Consider the following 14,126-nt stretch of genomic DNA (forward strand, 5'->3'; position numbering starts at 1 on the left):
ACGAGGAGAAACAAAGCACCTTTTTTACTCATAGATGTTTATTTTTACCGACTTTACATAAGTATCCTATTTCATCCTAATTTGTTGAAAACTTTTTATATTATTTATCAGTGATTTTTATTGGTCTTAATAGTGGATTCAGTTCCTCACTTTGTTGGTTTTGTCTCAGTATGATCCACTTGAAACTGAAAACACAGCTTAGGTTTTATCTAAAAACATATCAAATTATCTTAAAAAAATAAAAACATCAAATTATCTTAAGAAAAATTGTTAAGGCTTACCTTATTTGTTAACTTTCACATATTTTTATCATAAAGCCATCATGCAATTCAGAACATTTAAAGATTTTTAAATTTCAGCTTTAATATTCAATACTGAGTATCTTCCAGCCTTGGTACATTTATAAGGTTTTATCTTTATATTAATGTAATAATGGTATCCTATTGCAAATTTTTTAAAAATTAGCATTTTTCATTCTTATGTAAAGTGACCCATGAAATAGCTTTTGGTTAGATGAACTTCAGATCTTAAGGTTATGAAACAGAGAATTTTCCAATTCACCAAATGGGTACATTCTAATTTTGTTCCATCCTGTGGTAATCATTGTGTTGAGAAATGAAAAAACAAAGAAAAACATACCCAATCCATTAAAATACATTGCTTTAAATATTAGCAATGTTCTAATGTAGAATTCAATTTTTCCAAGAACAGTTATGTGCTTGCTTTTGTAAATTCTTCACCAAGAGTCAGATTCTTACTCAATCTTATCTTTTTTGTCAACTCTGCCCCATTACATTCTAATGAGTTATTCTACATGCTATTTCCAGAGCAGGTGATGTTTGCCCCTGAATATAAGTTTTAAACTTCAAAAAATTTTAAAAAGATTTTATTTATTTATTTATGAGAGACAGAGAGACAGAGAGAGAGAGAGAGAGAGAGAGAGAGAGAGAGAGGCAGAGAAACAGGCAGAGGGAGAAGCAGGCTCCATGCAGGGAGCACGATGTGGGGACTTGATCCCGGGACTCCACGATCATGCCCTGGGCCGAAGGCGGTGCTAAACTGCTGAGCCACCCGGGCTGCCCTAAACTTAAAAATTTTTAAAGTGTTTTTGAGATAACATACATTGCAGTGAAAATCGAATTTCAGAATTGCATTAAGAAGAAAATAGGCTCTACATATATTTCCACCATGAATTAGAAAATCCTTTGCATATATGTAGCTTTAAAAAACAAACTTGATGTAACATATACCCTATTTCTCACTTAATATATAATCTAAATATATGTTTCCTAGTTAACAAATTATATTTTTAGTGTCTGCATCGTGTTCTATTACATTTGTGACTAACCCTTATAGTAAAAATGTGTAGAATGTCTCTAAGTTTGGTTTTATGAACAGAAAGATAGTTAAATAACTTTGTTCATAATTTTTACATACTTTACATACCTATTTGATTAATTCCTTTGGATAAATTTCTAAACACAGAGTTGGAAACATAGCATGTTCACTTTTTAAAGACTTTTGATACATTTTGCAAAATTTCTTTTCAGAAGGTGAACAGAATATTTTTTAGCCCTGCAAAGCATCATTTTCTAATGCTTCAAATCTCTGTTTTCATCTTTTGTCTGCTCTCTGCCATGAAACTTTATTATACTTTGTGCTACCTCTCCTTGCCCTAATATCTCCTTTTTGTTCTTCAGAATCATTTGATCCTTCCTTCTGGAACACCTGTTCAATCACAATAAACTCCTCTTTACCTCCACTTTTTTGCCTAGCCCTGGAGCTAGTATCTCACTTCCTCTGAGCTCTTTCTGTTGGAGACTCTTTATCATTCCATAGTTCATGAATCTCAGGGTGGGGAGGTGGTCACACGCCCTCCATATATCCATATCTCACCTCTAAACCATTATTTCTCCACCCTCTGTTACCCACCCCAGTGTCTGAGCCATCCAGCTATACAGCCCCCTGCCAGTGCTCATTCCTATCATCTACTCGCCACTTAAACAAACCCTTCCTTCACTGAACACTCTAGTGACTGGTGTGCAGTCATCTTTTCCCAGCCTTCGTCTGTCCTCCATCTGAGTGACTTCATATCTCCATCCAAGACCATGACCTCTCAGTTTTTGACCTCTACAACTCAAGCAGTAATCTCTTTACTACTTCTTACCCAACTATTTCTGCAGCCACACCCTGGACTTGTGCTTGTTATCATATGAAATTGTTCCTTCCTACAACTTCAAATTCAGAAACTCTCTGGGCATAGTACTATATATATGTAGTGTGTGTATATGGTAAGATTTTCTATAATACATAAATATAAATATTAATATATATATTTAAATACCAATCCAACAGTTTACACCTGGACTTGTTCTTTGGCTTCATTGGGAGAGCTGATTCTTTGGCCCATGTATTTTCACTCTCCAAGCTCTTGCTGCTTGGAGTAAGATGTTTCTCAGTGGACTCCATGTTTCCATCAGCACAAGTCAGTGAAGAACCTAAGAATGCTGTGTGGTTCCCTTTACCACCTTCTCCCCTACAATGACAGCAACTCCATAGCCTCATCTGTTTTGAGTCCTCCATGACCTAATGTCCCCATATCTTCTTATTTATGCAGGTTACTGGAGGAATCTTTATGCTCCTAAGGAGTATGACCAACTTTCCTGGCTTTTCTCGACCTGAGAGGTTTCCCAGGATGCTATTTATATAGAATAAGCCCTTGACTTAAAGAGTATACACTTCTGAAATTTCTGAAATCCCTTAGTTTCTTTTTATATATCACCTGTCTTCATCTTTTGCTCTGCTTGGTGACAAAATAGCTATCAACAGCTCCTATCCTGAACTCTCAAGTTTAAATTCAAAAAGAAAAAGGAATTTTTACCTAGTAGCTTTGGCACCAGTCCTAAGATGGACTAACTTGCATTGTGAACCCATTCTTTAAGTATTTGCTGGATTGGAAAAATGTAATAAGCCTGCTGGGGCAGGTTTGAGTCACATACCACTTCTGAACTAATCACTGTGGCTAGGTGCATCTGGAGCTCAGATTTGTAAGATCTGAGTCTCAACTTTATTCTTGGAAACAACTGAATCACATGGAGTAAATATAGGAGGGAAGGCTTTGCATAGTGGAAATGGATGTTAAGAAGATAAATTCTTTACTATCCATCAAAACTGGTGACACACAGGTTAAAACAAAACAGAAGCATAAATGGGTACTGATTAAACTTGTAAGACTGTCTTATGAATAAAGACAATGTTATTAGTGCATAGATTTAATGACATTTATTTAGCTGCATTTTTAATATCCTGATTCTTGACTCTCTTGACTCTATTCTCTTTTCTTCTAAATAATTAAGCTTTATAGAAATAAATTGTTTGTTATAGTCCTCTTTAATCATTAATTGATTTTACTTTAAATTCTGCCTGTTAAAATAATATTTTGAAGATAAATAATAAGGGAATCATCCCTTACACAAATATTTTTGCAGCTAATATTTAAGAAGACATATTAACAGGGGCACCTGGGTGGCTCAGTGGTTGAGCGTCTGCCTTTGGCTCAGGGTGTGATCCCGGGGTCCTGGGATCGAGTCCTGCCCCAGGTTCCCCACGGGGAGCCTGCTTTTCCCTCTGCCTATGTCTCTGCCTCTCTCTCTCTGTGTCTCTCATGAATAAAAAAGAAGACATTAACAATAAAAAAGAAAACATTGACACATGATTTGGGAGATAATAGAAAATTATAACTAAACTCAAAATTAAAAGCTTGCTTATGAGGCCAATTCAGCTTTTCATGTGACCCTGAAGAAGTCTCCTAATCCATTGAGACTTCAGTTTTTTGTCAACTTGATTGTTCCAATATGAATAATATGATTTCAGTTCTTCATAAAATCAATACATTGAAAAACGTACCCTAATTATTCTACTAGAGTCTAGAATTCCCTATTTTAATGCTACGTGTGCCCACTCATTTTCAGATTTATTTCTCTGAGTGGTAATAATAGATGTCCTTCATTAAAGCTTTTAATGAGGGCACCTGATTGGCTCAGTTGGTGGAGCATGTGATTCTAAGTCTGGGAGTTGTGAGTTCGAGCCCCACATTAGGTGTAGAGATTACTTAAAAATATTAAATAAATAAAGTGTGATAGTGTTTTAAAAAAATGCTTTTAGGGGCACCGGGTGGCTCAGTGGTTGAGTGTCTGTCTTTGGCTCAGGTCATGATCCTGGTACCCTGGGGTCGAGTCCCACATCTCCCCCCACAGGGAGCCTGCTTCTCCTTCTGCCTATGTCTCTGCCTCTCTCTGTGTGTCTCTCATGAATAAGTAAATAAATAATCTTTAAAAAAACTTTTAATGAATTTTGGAACTCATCTCATGCATCTTTGATATGAATAGTTAACTAAATACAAATAAACAAGTATCTATTAAAAAGCACCCTCCTGGATTCAGGTACTGTGGTCAGTGATGTAGTACATACAGGAATGAGTGAGACTCCATCATTTCTAAAGAAGCTCAGAATTACATCGGTTTGGAAGAGGTGGGGAAAGATAATATACACAACTTTCCTGCAAGGCAGATAGTAGTAAGGATCACAAAAGAACTAAAAAGTGCTGTCGGGTTTCAAAGAAGAGAAAGATAAACTTTGAGATTAATCAGAAAGACTTTATAGAACACGCACTAATTGGGATGGCCCTTGAAGGACTGATGAAATTTCAATGAATGGGCAAGACATCCCTGATTGAGAAAACAGCATGAACGGAGGTATAAATACATAAAAGAATGGGACAGAACTATGTAGAATTTTAGGGACTTCGAAAAGATGAGGGCACAAGGATACATTTTAGCTGTAGTGAATCTTGAATGCTGGCATGAAGACTTTGGACTTAAATTTGGAGTTAATTTGCATTCTCACAAGTTTTTGAGTAGGGGGTCATAATCAGTGCTTCACTTTGAGTCAAAAATTATTTTAACAGGTTCTTTAGATGAGGCTAAATGTGAGTAGGGTACAGTTTTTAAAAGAAACCAGATAATGGAAAAAAGTGATTATTATTAGAATCGGTTTTGGGATCCCTGGGTGGCGCAGCGGTTTGGCACCTGCCTTTGGCCCAGGGCGCGATCCTGGAGACCCGGGATCGAATCCCACGTCAGGCTCCCGGTGCATGGAGCCTGCTTCTCCCTCTGTCTGTGTCTCTGCCTCTCTCTCTCTCTCTGTGACTATCATAAAAAATAAATTAAAAAAAAAAAGAATCGGTTTAAAATAATACTAAAGATTTCTGATTTATGGCCAATTCAGTATGAATTGGTATCGTCAAGTAGTTTTCCAACAAAAGTAGTATACTTTTAAGTTGTATTAATAATAGCGTCTTATCCAGAACAAAGGACGTGATGGTCCAACTCCATTCTGCTGTGATTAAATTGTTCTCCCTCTCTCCCACCAAAAAATTATCAGAAATTTAGAGGCATAACTCAAAGTGCTCCATAGGAAAGGGCAGTTTCTCTGAAATCTTGTACTCATCTTATAAGCAAGTAGTAATTTTGCATTCTACTTTGATATGTTTATTTTGTTTTGATATATAAATATGCTTTGAGATAGATACTCTCTTTTTTTTTTTTTTTTTTTGAGATAGATACTCTCAAGTAAGACTGCTTTGGTAGGCAAAATTTATCACGTGGTTGTGAGTACTTTCTGGCACACAGTCAAATGTTTACAAGAATACAGGGTTCCTAGTTCCAGAAGCACAGAGCCTTAGCAGTGTGTGGAACCCACAAGCTCTCAACAGACTGAGAATTCTCTCTGAGTTTGACACAGATTGGTTCACAATTAAGATTTCCATTGATTAGAGTTTGTGTTGCATGGGTTAACCTAGAAAGTTGTCACTGCTAATATCAAAGTCTTTGGCAATAGGTTGCATAAATATATATGTGAACTTCTTATAGAAAAATCATAAAAGCATTGTTATATTTGAAAATGGCGGCCTGTGTCTCTAGCTCCTGAGGTGGTGAGGTAAGAGGTTGAACAGCTCTGAGATATTACATTTGGTTGCAACATTTGTGGGCTTATGTGTTTTGTTTGGTCATGTTCCTATTTTTTAAATTGGTGCTTTGAGGAAGACAGATGTTGAATAAATAAAATGTTGTGAATTATTGTTTAGGAAATTTTAAAATTAAAATAACTTTTTTTCTGACTTTGTATTTGGCCTTTATTTAATTTCTTTTATACTCTCTTCACCAAGATTTCTGTGAAAGCTTTTATAAAAAAATTTACTTATTTGAGAGAGAGAATGTGTGAATGTGCATGAGCAGCGGTGGGAGGCAGAGGGAGAGGGAGAGAGAGAGAATCTCCAGCAGACTCCCTGCTGAGTTTGGAGCTCAACGCTGGGTTGGATCTCACAACCCTGGGATCTTGACCCTGAGATCACAACCTGAGCTGAAATCAAGGGTTGGATGCTTAACTGACCGAGCCACCCAGGCACCCATCTGTGAAAGCTGTTTTAAAACAGCTACTAATCTAAGTGGGAAATTCCCTTCCCAGAGACCAGCTCCAGACCAGCTTTTAGTGATTTGGTTGCCAGACCATGTAATTCCCTTGAGCTTCATTTTATTATAATTAAAGCAAAAGAGGCGTAGGCAATCTGGTTATTTTAGCCATAATACTGGATGGATTGTATCACTGCAGAGGTGTTTGCCTATTTGCCCTCAATGACTCATCATAGTTTAGGGAGAAGAAGACCAGCCTGAAAGTGAGGAGATTAGATTATTTTGGGGTTTCAGTAAATTGTTTGATAGGTTAAAAATGCCCAGTCCTCATGTATTTTACCATTTTGCCTAGGAGCACTGTTTTCTCATCATTATTAAACTACAGCAAAAACACTTTCTTAATGCTAAGGAATACGCTAAGCACTGAGGAAATCAGGTTGAACAAAATTAAATTTCTAGCCCTTGAACAACACGGGGTTAATGTTAAGTAGATAAATAACTGTAAAGTAAGACAACCAATGCCATCAGTAGCAGTATGACTTGGGTATAAAGATGCTCAGAGGTGTTTATGAGTAATTCTAAAATCAGGGACAGTTTCCCAGAGGTGGTGATGATAGCTACATCATAACAGGTAACCAATAGTTTGCCAGGCAAAGGGGAGTGTGTCCTGGGAAGAGGGAAGAGCCTTAAAATGTGTGACGTGTTTAGGGAAATATAATTGAATTACGTAGTGGACTGAGCAGATGTGGCTGGAAGTTTGATGGGAAGTAAAGTAGATTCAGAAGTGCCTTACATATCATGCTAAGTAGCTTGGACTTGAATGATGGCTTTAGATTAGGGGAATAACAGATTCTTACTTGGTACCCATGGTGTCCTGGCTGCAAGCCCATGTCTCTCGGAGCACCTAGGTCTTCCTCTATGGTAAGATGTAAGGGAGTAGGGAAGATTGGGGTGAGGCTGTACTCATGTTCTGTACTCATGTGTATGTTTTTAGATTCGCTGATTGAGTCATTGCCTTTGTCCTAAGGGGTAGGTTGGATATAGATGGAAAAATACGACAATTTAGATTTGTTGAATGTAGAAGGAGACGTTTATTGATTCAAATTGAAGGTCTTTCCTAGAAATTGCTGTACTTAGGGTTATGTGTTGAAATGCGTTAGGAACAGACTTGTAAAATTCTTATGTTTTCCCCATTTTTTGGTCTGTCAACAGATGATATCTAAATAGCAAAATTCTTTGAAACTATGAAAGCTTTGAAAGTTGTATTTTAAATGTGATTGAAAAAAGGAATGACCTCCTTTATGTGTGTATGTGCTTTTCTAAATAGACTTTTTTGGCCATAGATTTTGGCTATGATGCCTTAGTTTTCTGTCAGCTTCTCTAGAGATCCAGGGATAGAGTTTAAATTAAGGATACATTCAAGAGTACCCTTCAGGGGAGGAACTAGTTCTGCTCCGATTTTTATTTAGCGACAGCTGGAGAGCATTCTGAAAAATGTGCATAGGTTATGTAATTAGTCACTTAGGGCCCCTGGCCTCCTGTTAACCTGGCCCTCTTGAGAAGCAGTGCTCTGGGAGCAGCTGGGTCAGACTCAGTGCTGACTAGTGCCGTTGCCTAGCAGTCCCAGAGGAGCAGTCATAAGGGGTTGTTGCCGAGCAACTAGGGGGCCAGGATGGTGCATCATCCCCCATGGAGTTTTAGAGTAGTGCCCCCCCTCCCATGGACGAAGCAGTACGGTTTGGCAGGGGGCCCAGCCTCCCTCAGAGGCACCGGGGTTGTTAGCAGTAAGTATTTGACCTCAGAATCAAAGATAATAACTTCTCTTCTATGAACATGCAAACACTTTCTGGAATTACTGATGTGAACTGAATTAAACCTGAACTGAAAGCAAGTCAGGTAGCTGTCGCAGCTAGAGTTCGTTGCAAATCCTTCTTTCTCCTTCAGGCCTAGTGGCAAGGTAAGGTTTCTGGGGAGTGGAAAACTAATTTTTCTGTACACCTCGTGAAACATGTAACTTTCCCTATTAGTATTTAGCCAAAGCAAGTATTGGAGAAAAATCAGCAAGCTCACTGGTCTTGTAAGTCAGAAGATGATTCACCAGGCCCACATCTTATTTTATTTGTAATTTTTATCCTGGTCCATAAGTGACTCTTCAGGAGAGTTGATAAAATGTCAAAACTAATCAGCTCTCATAAGAAGACTGAGTTCTGCTTTTAGGGTTTAAAGTTGCCAGTGTTGAGCAGGCCTTAAGATCCAGGCGCATATTTTGAAGGCCAAAATTGAGCTCTTTCAATATCTTGGAAGAGCACATGGTTGCATCAAAGGCTAACATGTGAAACAGAGGAATGTGCAACTGTCAGAGTTGAAAAATAAAACACTGACCAGCTAGAGAGAAGTGATACGAACTTTATTTCCCTTCCTCCCACTTCGTTTCCATCTAATACTTCTGGCCTTGAGCTTTCACTGTTTGCCCGCTGCTGTGAGGACAAAGGGGGAGCTTCTTTGTTGTATTAGGGTCTGTATTCCTTGAGGGAACTATATTCTTTAAAAACAACAAGAACGGCCAATTAAAAGCTTAGAAATTCCTTTCAAGAATTGCACACAGATTTTTGTTTGACACACATATATGCACACACACTCAGGTGTCTGAGCCAGTCAATTAGGGGACTACTTGGGTATTTATATTAATACTAAAGAGAAAATTGTAATGTTTCTCTGAGATACCTTATTTATAGCTACTAACCATTTAAAAGTGATCATTTTGCCCTTTTTTATTATGTATATCATTGGTAGGAGCATTCGATTTACTTTTATATAAAGTCATAGAAGAGTAGTAGCAAATCTAAAACAGTAAGCACAGTGTGTACAGGGCTTTATTCTTCGAAGTCGTATGACTCTGATTAAGTACACGGCATTAAAACCTTCCAGTGACTGTATGTGATAGGTAATATTATTAAGAATATTTTACGTGTAGGGAAGCGTAGGCCTGCCCAGAAAGGTTAAATAACCAGGCCAAATATACACAGTGAAGATTTATAATCAGAAAGTACGCCTTTAGACTCTGAGCTCTCCATCATTACAGACTACTCTGAGTACCGTGTTATTTCATGAGGGCAACCCAGTTGGTATTCACAACAGGCTTCTTTTAGGTTCTAATGATACAAGAGAATGCAAGAGACCGCAAATGATGAAATCATTTACATAACCAAGTTTGCTTATCTTATGCTATGGGCTTATAGTCCACAGAAGGAAGCCTTTTTAATTATGCTTCTTTACATCCACCCAAATTCTGTGAACGTGTAAGATAAATTCAGCAGACACTTGGCATTGAAGTTGTTTCTCTTCAGTATAAAATGTGAGGTATATATATATATACATATATATATATATATTTTTTTTTTTGGTGTATGAGATGTGCAGGAATGGGAAGTGGTTAAAAGAAAAATAAAAGGAAATGAATAAGTGAATTGTTTTTGAATCAATTCTCCAAAAAATTCATATTTCATAGAGCTTTGAAGCAAAATAGTAAGTGTTAAGGACCTACTGTTTGGTCATAAGAGAAAAATAATATAGGGGAAAAGTTATATATACCAGCCAGGTTAGTAGTCCCGAAAATATTGTGAGGTGTCATGGTGCATAGTGGATCAATCATAAGCTTTAGAGTCAGAACAGAATTTGAATCCTGTCTCTGTGACTTATTCGCTATGTCACCTTAGGGGTAGGTGTCTCGCCATCTCTAAGCTTTGAAAAAAAAGCTATGTGGTAGGTTAGTTGTGAAGATTAAATGGGATAAAATGCTACATGTCTAGCAAGGCTTATGACACAGAATACTTGTTTATTAAATTTTAAAATTCCTTTGTCTCCTCTCCCACCCAGCAGCAGCAACACTGGCAACGAAGTAAAAAGAGAGTTTTCCTGGGGACATAAAGGATCAAGGGAATTTCACAGTGGGATTACTGGGGCAGAGTTTGTCAATGTTTTTTTTTTTTTTTTAAGATTTTATTTATTTATTCATGAGAGGCACAGAAAGAGAGAGAGAGAGGGAGACAGAGAGAGGCAGAGACACAGGCAGAGGAAGAAGCAGACTCCATGCAGGGAGCCCGACGTGGGACTCGATCCCGGGTCTCAAGGATCACGCCCTGGGCCAAAGGCAGGCGCTAAACTGCTGAGCCACCTGGGCTGCCCCGTCAACATTTTTTAAAACAGAGTTGGTCAACTTTGGAATTCGGCAAAGTTGCCCAATTCCTATATAAAAGCAGTTGTACAATGCAGGCAGCTCGTTTTTAATTAGAAAACTTGGTTTTTGCCTTTTAAAAATGTTTATGATACTTGACTTGAATCTAAGAGGACAACTGGCTGTTTAACTTTTGTATTGACTGAATGGGAAACATGAATAGATCTCTGATTCTTAATCATTGTCATCTGTTTCTCTTAATTCATTCTTCAGCTACTGAGGCTTCATCCAAAACATGTTTAGTAATGTCTGATAAATTAGAAATAGGACATTTAGGTACAATTTTGGTTTTGGTGACTTGTTTGTATTTTTTATCAACTACTCTAGCTGTAACCCTCTCCTGAAATGGTCTGTGTCTCTTGTGTGGTGTCTACCCCATGGTAGACAACAATGATTACTGCCTGAATGAGGGGATGAACCAGGGTATTTAGAATTTTACATATGTACGATAGCTACTCAAGCTTTTGTATAGCAGTTGCCAAGGATTTAGTTATTAGGTTGGTTTAAAAACTGTTAGAGAAATCAAGCATATATAGTAGGAAAAAATAGAGAATAGGTTGAGTTAGTGAGAGGGAAACTTAAGAGTAAGTAAGTAAGGAATTTGAATAGAATAATGCTGATTTTATTGTGAAGACTTTTATAAATGAGTACATGAGTTTTCCATATTTTCACATTCATGGTATAAGTTCATCTTTTTAGAAATACATAGAGCAAGAGTGAACATAAAACATTTGCAAATCTTTATTTTGAAGTTATGATATATCTTGTTCCCATGCAAGTAAAGATGTGTGAATTTTCCATTCAGTAATCACTCAGTGAGTACTTACAGTATGTCGTGCTAAGTCCTGTGGTTGGATGAGTAAAACATTGCCATTCAGGATATTCACAGGCTGTCAGGGAAGACTGTCACACGCAGTGTGTAATGTAAAGCTGACCATGGTCCGTGCATTAGAGAGCTTTGCACAAAGTGATTTAGTGGCAGGGATTATGATTCATATTCCAAAGAACTTTAAAAAAGAAGCTGCATTTGAGTTGAGATCCTTGAAGGATGGCCCTGTGCCTGCTAGTGAGAGCAAAGGAGGATGTGCATTCAAGGCCGAAGACCAGGGTGTTTTTTTTTTTTTTTTTTATGGCCTGTATATGTAGTTCTTTTGGTATTTGTTGCTTGCCCAATATGACCAAGGGGTTCAAACCAGAACATCTTATCACATCCGGTGCAAAGTCTCATGCATGGAAGGCCCTCAGTAGTATTGATTTTGAGTTTCTGAATGAATAAATGAACATACAGATACTCCTTAATATGTGACAATAATTTTAAAAAATTATACTTCATGGAGGGTTATTGTCTTTATCTGATTATGACTATGCAATCCAAAGGAAAATTTAAACTTTGTAAACTCTGCTTAACATTCATCTCACCAAATTTTAGGAAAATAGAACTGTGGGCCTTATTCCTATCACTTGGCCCTTCTCTCTATATACTTAATTTCTATACTTTCTTTGGTTTGTTTAGATGCATGAGTTTAAATATATCGCCCCCCCTTTTTTAGTCTAAAATAAGAACTTCCTTGAACTGAGCCTTCAGTGCTGTTTGTATATGAAGTGATGTTTGGATTTTGTATTTCCTCTTTAGAAGCAAAACAGACTCATTCTGTTATACATATTCCACATTCTCCTGTTAAAACCTACAACACAATGATAAAGAATAGGCGTATATTTCATATTGGAAAGTGACCAGTAATGTCTGGAGTGATTATCTGGGTTTTAAGGAGAATGCATTTTAACATTTGTGCCACAAATGGCAGTTGGGTTATTTTAGTTATGGTAGTTTTAGCCAGTTAAATTTTTTTACTGTTTTGAGCCTTTTCTCCTTTCTTTCCTCTTCAGATTCAGCATGTCTTGGAAATCCAAATATGTTAGAATATGATTCCTTTGGTATTTTTCCCCCTTCGGGAGCCAAAACAAAACTCTTTAGAACATCACAGTCCCAAAAGGAAGCTGCAAGACTTAAAAGTGTGATCACAGCTACCTTTTCTAGGAACCCAATCTGAATCTAGAGTTAACACACAAGAAGCACAGTTTTTATCTTTGCAGTTAGTTCTTTGGGGAAGGTAACAGCAGCATTGCATATTTGGTATTTTATTGTGTGTGATCACCCTTGATTCCCAGAGCAACGTAGAGAGATAAGCAAGACAAATATTTCCATCCTCATTTGATAAACATGGCTCTGCCATTTACCTAACAAGAAAGGAGATGACTCGTCAGAGTCAACAGGTGATAAATGGATGAGCTGTAATTAGAACTAAGGTCACTTCTTCTGCCTTTTTATTACAGTCCCCCTGGGACTCTCTTGTGCTGGGTTATTTGTAAGCCATGAGGAAATATGGAAAGCAAAGAAAAGAGAAGAAAAGTGAAATTATTTGAAAACTACCTTAAAAGATGGCTAGCATAATACTGTCGGCATTTGGGAGACAAGATAGTTTATTTGAGATTAATCTTTCAGTATTTCTACTGTGTATAATTCTTTACAAATTACAAAGTTCAGCGAGTGTCCCAACATGAATGATCTGTGGAATATGGACGGGAAGGGGCATGTGTCAAACCAGGGAGCCTAGTGAGAGGTGTCTTAACATCTATAGGAACTGATGGGATAGATGAAGGTATGGGGCTGTGAGAATGGAATTGGAAGAGTGAGCTGAGGATCATTCTGAGCCTGAAATAGTCAGAATTTGGTGGATTATGCAGGAGAGGGCAGAGGAGAAAACAGTAGATAGCACTGGACTCTTTCCTGCTCTGAATAACCCTTATAAAGTTAGCATATACAAGCATAGGAATATTGCTATTACTGGCCCCACACTTTGTAAAAAAAGGAACAGATAATTTCTGTAACAAGAAACATGGTGCTCTCATCTAGGACAAGTAGGCATGTACCATGTGCTCAGATGTGTAGACTTCCCGAGTAAAAGAGATCTGGTTTACCCAGTGAGCAGTTGTAGCCACCTCCATCGGGAGTATATGAGGAAATGAAAATAACCCAGTTGTTTTCTGTATTATTAGTTGTAAAACAGGGCTTTTGATATATAAATACGTAAAAGGATATGAACAGGAAAACCAAGCAAGTGGGTCGGATGCCTATTCACAGCAAATTTTCAAGTTACGTCTTGATGTCAAGGCATTCCATGTGGGCTGAATTCTATTTGGTTTGTTTTCTCTTCCAGAATTCCAAATACTATGGGGAAAACGATGTCCTTGCTCCTTGGCATTGGAATTCAAAGACAAACTGCTGCAGGGATTTATTGCTTTTAAAATCACACATTTGAGAAAGGTTGTCACTCAGCTAGTGAATCTATTTTCAATGGAAATTTAAAAAGCTGGGAAGAAAAACATATATCTTGCTATATTGTTGTTTTTACTATTTAGTA

At 37.5% G+C, this 14,126-nt stretch overlaps 1 protein-coding gene across 12 annotated transcripts in view; it reads left to right on the forward strand.

Annotated features, from left to right (window-relative positions):
- The window catches only part of PKIB (cAMP-dependent protein kinase inhibitor beta), a 196,969-nt gene that overhangs the window by 100,475 nt on the left and 82,368 nt on the right, over positions 1 to 14,126 (forward strand). The window contains exon 1 of one of the 12 annotated variants that reach the window (XM_041741929.1): positions 7,261 to 7,391. The exons of the other annotated variants lie outside the window; for them this stretch is intronic. The gene's annotated coding sequence lies outside the window, so the exon portion shown is untranslated. Of the gene's footprint in view, positions 1 to 7,260; positions 7,392 to 14,126 lie in introns of those variants that run through there. 12 annotated transcript variants of the gene reach the window in all.

Source organism: Vulpes lagopus, chromosome 2 (assembly GCF_018345385.1).
Source record: "Vulpes lagopus strain Blue_001 chromosome 2, ASM1834538v1, whole genome shotgun sequence".
NCBI classification, from domain to species: Eukaryota; Metazoa; Chordata; class Mammalia; order Carnivora; family Canidae; genus Vulpes; species Vulpes lagopus.